General features: G+C 30.6%; 1 long non-coding RNA gene across 1 annotated transcript; it reads right to left on the bottom strand.

The window, feature by feature from the left end:
• Positions 1-1,564: 1,564 nt before the first annotated feature.
• Positions 1,565-2,743, bottom strand: LOC110730651. Its single transcript, XR_002513115.1, has 2 exons — positions 2,566-2,743; positions 1,565-2,530 (listed from the first exon to the last, which is right to left on the bottom strand). It is a non-coding gene; the product is annotated as an uncharacterized LOC110730651 (long non-coding RNA).
• Positions 2,744-10,185: the final 7,442 nt, after the last annotated feature.

The raw sequence follows: 10,185 nt of genomic DNA, 5'->3' as shown, positions 1-10,185 counted from the left end.
GCAATGCCAAACGAACCCTTTAGTGGTTTTCTTGCATAATTTGGATTTGTAATTCAAAAATCGAAGTACAAGGTTAGAAAAAGGAATAATATTGAAAAAGTCCGTCAATAGGGCCCACAATGATGTCATGTAGGCAATCAGGTGGGAAATTTTCATTTTTAAAAAAAATAGTAAGTGGTAATACAAATTTTTTTTAAAAAAATATATAAAAAAAATGTAGGTGGTAATTACTAAAATCCAAACAATTATAGGTGGTAATTGTCAAAAAAAAAAAAAAAATTCTCTCTTCACTTTCGTAGTGTTTTCATTCAGCTTACTCTAAGCCGATTTAATTTGTATCCATTTTCGCTTAAAGTAGTCTTTTGTTTTCTACATTAAATTAAAAAAAATTAAAAAAAAAAAAACCCTTGAATGATTGGATTAAAGAAGTGCTCAATTCATAATTTTATTCAAAGAGTTACGTTATTCCCTTTACAAGTTTTTGCCTTTACAACGCTACTATTAAACCACAACTACAACCGCCCCCCCCCCCCCCCCCCCCCCCCCCCCCCCCCCCCACCACACACCGTTGACAATCAGTCAATCACAGGATCGCCTACTCTGTCACTCTATAACCTCCTTTAGCTACTGGTTTCTCCCCCCCCCCCCCCTCTTTTTTGTTATGATTTATATTATTTTATATAATTAAGCCCCTTCACTTCACCTTATTTTTGCTAAACTGAAATTATTTTTACTGAAACATAATTATATTTGTTGAACTTAAATTATTTTTACTGAACTTAAATTAGTTTTACTGAACCAAAATTATTTTTGCTGAACTGAAATTACTTTTTCTGATTTTCTATTATAATTCTTCTTTAAGAAAACTGAATTTTATTGAATTGAACTTATTTTTATTGAACTCAAATTATTTTTATTGAACTAAAATTATTTTTACTGAACTGAAATTAATTTTACTGAACTAAAATTATTTTTACTTAAAATTATTTTTTTAAAGTGGAGTGAACAGGGCCTTACTGTATTATTTTGATAGTAGTTGTTTATTGTTATTGTTATTAATTATCATAATTAGCATATAAATCATCTTTATGTATAGTTATATATGTTTTGTTTAGAAATTATAACTAAAGTAATCTTTAGATCTAATTAATTATTGAAATTAGGGTTTTGATGCTCATGAAATGAAATGTAATTGATTTCAGGATTTTGATTGTACTAGCCATGAATTACTTATATAAATATTGATGATATAACTTTAGTTTTATATGAATAAAACAAATTTTAGATTATGCACATAGTTTAAAGTGTGGTTATTTTTTTTCTTACAACAGCTAGATATTTATTATTAAAGTATTTATTTTAACGATTTTATGACAGAATTTGACAGTACGTATTATACATAAACTTATGGATTTGAACATAAATAGAGTTTGCATGCAATGGCATATCCAAAATTTTCAATTAGGGTAGCATGTAATCGTTTAAGAAAATGTTAAACCATAAAGGATGTTGAATAACTGAAAAATTGAACTTCATAAGTTAATACATGAAAAAACCAAACAAGTTAACAAAATAACATCCCTCGTTTCTTTTTGGCTTCCTTTTTTTTTTGTTATTATTTATTTTATTTTTTTTACAAAGATTTCATATAATGAAAGTCATAAATTATAACTATAAGAGCTAAAAAGAACTACATTACAACCAAAAACATCAAACCACACACATAAACAACAAAAGGATTAAATGTACTTATGAATTGTAGCTAAGGCAAGACGCTTAACTCGTCCCATAAACAAGGCTTGCCATGACCACTACCATTGGAGGACAATTGAAGTGACTGAAAGCTCACATAATACTATGCTTCATGCGTGTTACTTTAGAGCCTGAAAAACCCATGAAAACTTACCAAATTCTCACCGTGACTCGTGTTTTGCAACTTTCAGTTCCCTTTTCGGCTTTGTTAAATAAAATTCTTATACTCCCTCCGTTTCTTTTTACTCGCAACAAAGAGGGGAAGAACGGACTCCTAGGCAAAATATTGAAACCATGATTAATGAAAAATAAGGGCATACACTTAAGTGTGTTAATCCTACTTTAAAAATTATTAAAAAAAAAAATCAAAGTTGAAATCCCAGAAACTGGAATTTACGAAACACCGCCATCACCTATCCACCTATCACCACCACCACCTGTCCACCTATCACCACCACCAGCAAAGACCGAACCCACTACAACCCACCACCACCCATCAGCGATTTTGACCCAGCACCGGCGCACCGCCCCCGATTCCGACCTAGCACCACCCCTTCGACCCACAACCCCGATTTTGCACCACAACCCACCACCTATTTCCTCCACAACCCCCGATTTCGACCCACCACCCCCGATTTTGACCCACAACCCCCGATTTCGACCTAGCACCACCCACCTATTTCGCCCACAACCCCCGATTTCGACCCACCACCCACCTTTTCGCCCACCACCCCCGATTTCGACCCACAACCCCCGATTTCGACCCACAATCTACCACCTATTTCGCCCACAACCCCGATTTCGACCCACCACCTATTTCGCCCACCACCGATTTTGACCCACAAAACCCACAAATCCCACTACGAGGACGGTGGCATCAAGGAAGAAAAGAAAAGAAAATGGAAGAAAAAAAAGGAAGGCGGCGACAATGAGGGGAGATTGGTGAAGAAAGAGAGAGAAATTCTAGGTATGGTGGTGGTGGTGGTGGTGGTGGTGGTAGTAGTGGTGGTGGTTGACAATTGAAAGTGCTGATGAATTTAATTTGGAGGGGAATGATTTTGGTGGAAATGGTTAAGTTAATTAATGTAATGTTTAAGGTAATGGAGATAAAATCAGTAGTTTAATTAGGGTGTTTAAAAACAAAAGTAAGGGTAATTTTGTAAAATCATACAAAAAAACCTACCATAAAAGGAAAGAAAAAAAATTATTGCAAGTAATGTGTAACGACTAAAAATGGTAATTATTGCGAGTAAAAAGAAACGGAGGAAGTATATTTTTTGAATGTCATACAAAAATTGTACCAAAATGAATAACTGGCTTAATTTTCTAAACCTAAATGTAAATATTTTAAATAATTTAATCTGCCACGCGTTACACTCATCCCTTCAACCCTATCCATTTTTAAGCAAATATAACAGTATAGAGTAAAAGGATGAATGTGTGTTAGGCCCTGTTCTATTCACCTAAATTTTGCTGAACTGAAATTATTTTTAATGAAATGAAATTATTTTTGTTGAACTTAAATTATTTTTACTGAACTTAAATTAATTTTACTGAACTGAAATTATTTTTGCTGAACTGAGATTATTTTTACTGATTTTCTATTATAATTCTTCTTTAAGAAAACTAAATTTTACTGAACTGGACTTATTTTTACTGAATTGAAATTATTTTTACTGAATTGAAATTAATTTTACTGAACTGAACTTATTTTTACTGAAATGAAATTATTTTTACTTATTATTAATTTTTTAAGGTGAATAGAACAGGGCCTTAGTATGGGACTCAACTCAAGAAAAAATTTAATTAGATGGATAAAAATTTCTTAAAAAGAAAATAGTGCAACTAATGTATTTGTAATTGCATAACATCGCAAACACACACAGATATAGATTTTTTTTTCCTTTTAACATGGTATCACAGCTTAGGTGAGATCTTGGGATCATATACAAAAATTCTCACCCTGCCGGTGGGTTAAAAAAATTAAACCCACCGGCGGGATATACACAAATTTTTTATGCTTCCGCAAACACACACAGATATAGATTTTTTTTTTTTCCTTTTCTCAAAAGTTTTTTTTAGAATCTTTATTTAGCCTTGCGCCTCCCACCAATAGTAGCAGCCGCGAACGCCGCCTCCATCATTGGCAATCGCATACACTAATGCCTCCCACTACTGGCAGTAACCATATCTGCCAACTTACTCCATGTGTTGCACTCTATTTCCACCTCCTCATGACCAACAATGATTCTTACATTGCCCCATTGGTTTTTCTACACATAATCACATATATTTTGTTTTGGTGGTGGTATACCAGAATAAGGTTAACTTTTGCACATCTCTTTTGCTATCAAGTTGGCTCCTCTTATTGTTGCAGCACTTGGAATCTTTGTGGAGTATTGATTCTTGCTACTTAGGTTTCTCTTTTGAGAATTGATTAATTCCAAGCGGTGGAATTTAATCTTTTTCTTGCGCAATATTATTTGTTTTTCTTCAACAGTGATTTCATGTAATAGTGTAGTGTCTTTTCCCCGATGATGGTTTGATCCCTTAGCTTCTTCTTCTCTAGATCTGCAACTTAGCCCAAGTCTGTGTGCGGCTCTTCTCCTTCTCCCCCGGCCTAGCATTGCTTATCTCCACTCTACGTAGGTCGTGGTTGTTGCTTCTCATCGTCATCACCGACACATGTCTACTACTTCCCTTTTGATCATGGGTTACCATACTATCCTTACCACTCGATGCGTGATTTAGATCTAGGTTGAGCATCCGATTTTCTCCCGCTCCGACTGCGGGGGTGTGATAGAGAATATCGATATAATATTCTCATCTTAGGTTTAAGATATATTTTGTATAAGATTATCTTTATTGATATCTGTACATATCTTATGTTACCTAATATTATTAGGTTTCTCATTATAACCCTATAAATATTGATCAATGGAAATCACTCTTATCAAGGAGTTTTATATTATCTGACAGCATTGTTGTAAATAAAAGAATTCTAAAATAAGAAACAACATTGATACCGCTGAGTTGTAATTTGTACCTTTGAGTAGTGAATGGTATCATAAGTAGTTACAATGGTACTAAAGATTACTATAATGGTATACTTTTAAATCTAATACTAAATATTACTATAATGGTATACTTTTAAATCTAATATATATATATATATATATATATATATATATATATATATATATATATATATATATATATATATATATATATATATATATATATATATATATATATATAATTTTGTTACTATGTTAGGTTGTGAAATTGTACCATTGATAGTGTAACAGTATTATAAATGGTTGTAATGACACTAAAATGATTATAGTCATACATTAAATTTCCAAAATAAAGTGTATGGTCCCATTACCTATAATATATTGTTGAACAAAATTACCACTATGTCCCTGTGACAGACTTAACTAGTTAAACTATTGGTCATTTGAATTGCTTTTAACTATTCTATAAATTGTATGGTCCCATTACCTCTATAAAAGGAAGTAGTGAGGGAGGTTAGTTATGCATTTGCAAATGTATAACAAATATTAAAATATTAAAAAGCACATAGGGGTGAGAGAAAGGAGGAGAGAGATGGGTAAGTGGGGTCACTTTTTAAATGTATCGTTAAAAGCTTAAATAGTACCATTGACTATGTAGTGATACTATTTCTACCATAGTGATATTATTTCTACACATAGTGAGTACCACTGAATGAATATATAGTACCACTACATACATAAATAGTACCACTGAAATGTTCAATGATACCATTTAATCATCTAGTGATACAATTGATCACCCAATGGTACTACTCTAAATTCATAAATGCATTTACGTGAAATGACACCCATGCCCCTCGTTATGCATTTAATCATACATAACTAACCTCCCTTTGGAAGGCCTCTTACCTATAATATATTGTTGTACAAAATTACCATTATATCCCTATGACACACTTAACTAGTTAACTGTTGGTCATTTGAATTGCTTTTAACTATTCTTAAACTGACCTTTAATCAAGCAAATTCTACTGCGTACTATCTTCCTTCTATTTACTCACTCCGTGCACTATTCGCTTAAGTTACTTGAACTTTCTTTTTTGTTTTATACGTAGAAAAATTAAATATAAATAACTAAAATAAGTCATATGAGTTCTTATTGAACCCATCTCTATAATAATGTTTATTTTCTAAATTTATACTTCCTCCATTTAAATATTATTGCAATAAGGATGAAATTACGAATTTGAAAGAACATTTTATATGTTAAATATCTATAAATGTATAAGAGTAAAATTATAAAAAGTTGATATTGTGAAAGTATTTTATAAGATGAATCTAAAAATATCCCACATGATTATATTTTGCTTAACGTATAATGTATAAATCATATTATACGGTCACACAAGAGTGATAAAGTGCAAAAGTCCCATTGTTGCAATATTATTGAAACGGAGGAAGTATTACCTATAATTTTTCCCTTTATGATTATTGAGCCTATTAATGTTTGAAATCATATGTACCGTTGACAAACATGCTAAAAAAATGTACTCAATCCGTGTTTCTAAAGTGTTATACTTTGACTGTCACATTTATGCAATTTGATTGGCTTTAATAAAATAAAAGGTAAATACGGTAGTCGAAGTATTAAAAAATTATTAAAAAAAAATAGTGAGATAAGTATTAATGAGTTTAAGTAGTGACGTATATCTGAACTCAAAAATCATTTGTAAAGTAAATTGTCTTCCCATAATTTTATACTCCCTCCGTCTTTAAATTAAAAGTCACTTTCGTTTTATTATGTGAGTGATAAATGCTAGAAAGAGATTTTGTATTAAGTTACAGGAGTTCTATGTATTCATCTATAATAGGTGCACATAGAAATATTTTCGAGGAAAAAACAATGAAACTAGCTGCGGTCAACTTACGTTTAAAAGGAAGTTTCAAGACAATGTTAGCTCTCAAACACCCTGAAATTAATTGGCAGTGCATTAATGAAGTTGTACTCAATTATCAAAGAATGACCAATAATAATCCTTGAAAAAGTGACATGAGATGTTAAATTATACAAGTAGTATATGGTTTTCAATTAAGTTGATTTAACATCGCTAAGGAAAGAACATATAGTGATGATCATGATGCACATGAGATGTTTTTGTAGGTTATAAGCTGGGCCATCATGTGCTGATAATGGGGTACTAATTGGGTTGCCTTCTTGGAATTTTATCACAAATCCGGAAATTTCTCACCGTTACTAATTCAGTTTCTGGGAAGGATCGGTTCTAGGAAGGATTGGAGCTGATAAAATCTAAAACAATCATTAAATTAATAAACTTTTAGTTGAATTGGTCTTCAGATAGTATCAAACAAAATAAGCGCACAAAAACGTTGACTTTCCTATTCTTAAAGACTATGGCCCTGTTTGGTAGTTAGCTTATTGAGGGTATATTAGCTTATTTGACTAAGTTTAGCTGATTGACTAGTCAAACAAGCTAATACAAGTGTTTGGTACTAAGCTTATTGAAAGAGCTTATTCCACTAAATAAGCTCTTTTTGAAAAAGCTCATTTTAGGAGTTTTTTCAATTAGCTTATTCAATAATTATTGTGAAATTACACTTATAACCTCATTTAATTTAAAATCCTATCTAAACTACCTACCCCACAATTAGCTTATTGGTCATTTCACATACTCAATCACTTTTAAGCTATCAGCTATTTACCAAACACTTTTATATAATCAGTTAATACAATAAGTTAGTCAAATCAGTTAATAAAATCAGCTAGTCAAAATCAGCTAACTCAATCAGTTTCAGCTTTCAGCTTTCAGCTTTCTCCCAAACAGGCCTATTTCCTACGGAGTAGCATATAAGAGATTATTTCCTAGCATACAAGGGATATAGTACTTAAAAAACTATTCTCAATTCTTATGCCTCTCAAAAGTTGTCTTAATTTTCTATTCAATATCTTTTTGGATTTGTTTCATTTCCAATTTAGTAAACATATAGGGTCTATATAATATCTCTATCTCCTATCCCGCACATGCTGAAGGATAAAAGTAACTATTCACTAGTAACTTTTACAACTCTTGATAAAAATGAAAATAAATTTAGACAATCTATAAAGCATAAATGAAGCACTCCCTCTGTTTTTAAATATTTCTTCTATTTCTATTTTTAGCACTATTTATTTATCCTACTTTAACTAATGTTTGTGACTTATATATAAGAAAAAATATAGTCTTGTGGGTACTTGTTAGAATCATCTCAATGAATAGATTATTAATTTTTAATTGTTAGAATTTATACTTATTGATAATTAAAGATATTAGTGATCAAAGATTAGCATCGGCATGCGTGTCCAAGAAAAATGGAGCAATTATTTAAAAACGGAGGGAGTACTCTATATATCTTAGCCCCTACTATTCCTTCAATTCAAAATAATTACTACGCATTTAGGGCTTGTTCTGATTTACTGAAATGAGTTGAACTAAATTGTTTATGAGAAAAGGAATTAGGAACTAAACTCAACTAAAATTAAGTTGAATAGAACGGTTCCTTACTTCTTTCGGTCCTCAATTTTTACTTTACTTTTTTTTAGGGTGTTTCTTTTATTTTGCTTCATACCATATATAGTTATAAGAGCCACTATTTTCCTCTCATTTGAAGTATTTGGGACCCCCTAATACTTTCTCTAATCAACTTTATACAACCAAAAACTAAGGGCTTATTTGGATTTTTTTTAAGGAAACAAGAAAAAAGTATTTCCACTTTTCTGTTATCAGTTTTTAAATGTATTTGGGACCCCCTAATACTTTCTCTAATCAACTTTATACAACCAAAAACTAAGGGCTTATTTGGATTTTTTTTTTAAGGAAACAAGAAAAAAGTATTTCCACTTTTCTGTTATCAGTTTTTAAATTTACCATTATTTAATAATTTTGACTAAATTTTTATATATTATATGATATATATCATATGATTTTGAAAAACAAAAAATCACAGCAATGTCAAACGAGATCTAAGGAAGTGAACATATACCATACACCTATGAGGCAAAATAAGAGGATGAAGGGAATATACAAAAGTTAGGTCTTATAAATGCACTTTATAAATATTTTAACACTTGTGGTACATGGAAAATAATATTTTTATTTAAAAAATGAATCAATACATTTATAAATAACATTTGTTTATTATGTGTATAACATTAGGCTACCTCATCCTAAGGTGCAAAAAAAGGAAGGGTGTCTCCATTCCATGGATATGATGATTGAAAATAGTTCGTGTGGCCCTTGAAAAGTTTGGTATTTGATTTTAGATCTAATCTTCTTCTTCTGCCTGACTGCCTCATGTGCTCCATAGCAGTCTCTATCTCATATTTCAACTATCATTATCACCTATTCACCTCCCATACTATCTCTTTTGGTTTTGGGTTTGTAGCCAAATATTATTATATTAATATTATTTTCTCCGTGTTTTAATAATTGTTACACTATAACTAAACATGTATGTCGAGACACAACTTTGACCATTAATTTATTTTATTATATGTTAATAAAATTATAGGAAAATTCATATTATGAAAGTATACATCATAACGAATCCAACAAAATTTTTTTTTGACAAAAACGAATCCAACAATGTATTATACAATATTTTTATTTATTTATTAGTGAATTAATCAAGTCAAAACCATTATGTAAATAGTGGAAACAGTCAAACTGTAACACTTATTAAAACACAGAGTGAGTAATAAATTTATTTTTGAGTCTCTTTTAATATTTTAATCAATTAAGCTAGTGGACAATTTGTCATACATCTATACTTATATTTAATTTGTTTTTCAATCAATTTTCTAAAGTTTCTACAATAAAAATATTACGAAGTACAATTTTCTCAAAAAAAAATAAAAAAAAATGAATAAAACCGTCATTTTACGTATTGTTTACTCTGTATAAAATTGTTTATAAATAATAAGTTTTTTTTTCTACAAAATATGTAACTATATATCTATAGTATAATATATTCTAATTAGTGGTTTATAATAAAAAAAGGCAAAAATTAAGTTGACCTCTTTTGTTAGGGACAAAAAAATAAATAAAAAATTTCATCTTTGAGCTAAATTCTTGTAGTTGGATCGAGTATATGGCCTCTAGCGACTAGCTATTAGCTAATAATAAAAGTTATTGATAAAACATTAGGATTCCTTTCTCTCCACTCTGTAAGGTGAAAATAGGGTAGGATCGTATGATGATGACTGATGAGCAAGTAAAGAATCAAATATACTACCCTCAGTTCAAATTACTTGCAACTATTTTCTTTTTGTGCCGGTCAACATTACCTGCAACGTTCCCATTTCTTTTCTTTTTAGTAACTTTTTAGTGGTAAAACCATTTTACCCTTACTTTTTTTTAAA

This window comes from Chenopodium quinoa, unplaced genomic scaffold, assembly GCF_001683475.1.
Source record: "Chenopodium quinoa cultivar QQ74 unplaced genomic scaffold, ASM168347v1, whole genome shotgun sequence".
NCBI lineage: Eukaryota > Viridiplantae > Streptophyta > Magnoliopsida > Caryophyllales > Amaranthaceae > Chenopodium > Chenopodium quinoa.
This window is presented reverse-complemented; position numbering and strand designations above follow the sequence as displayed.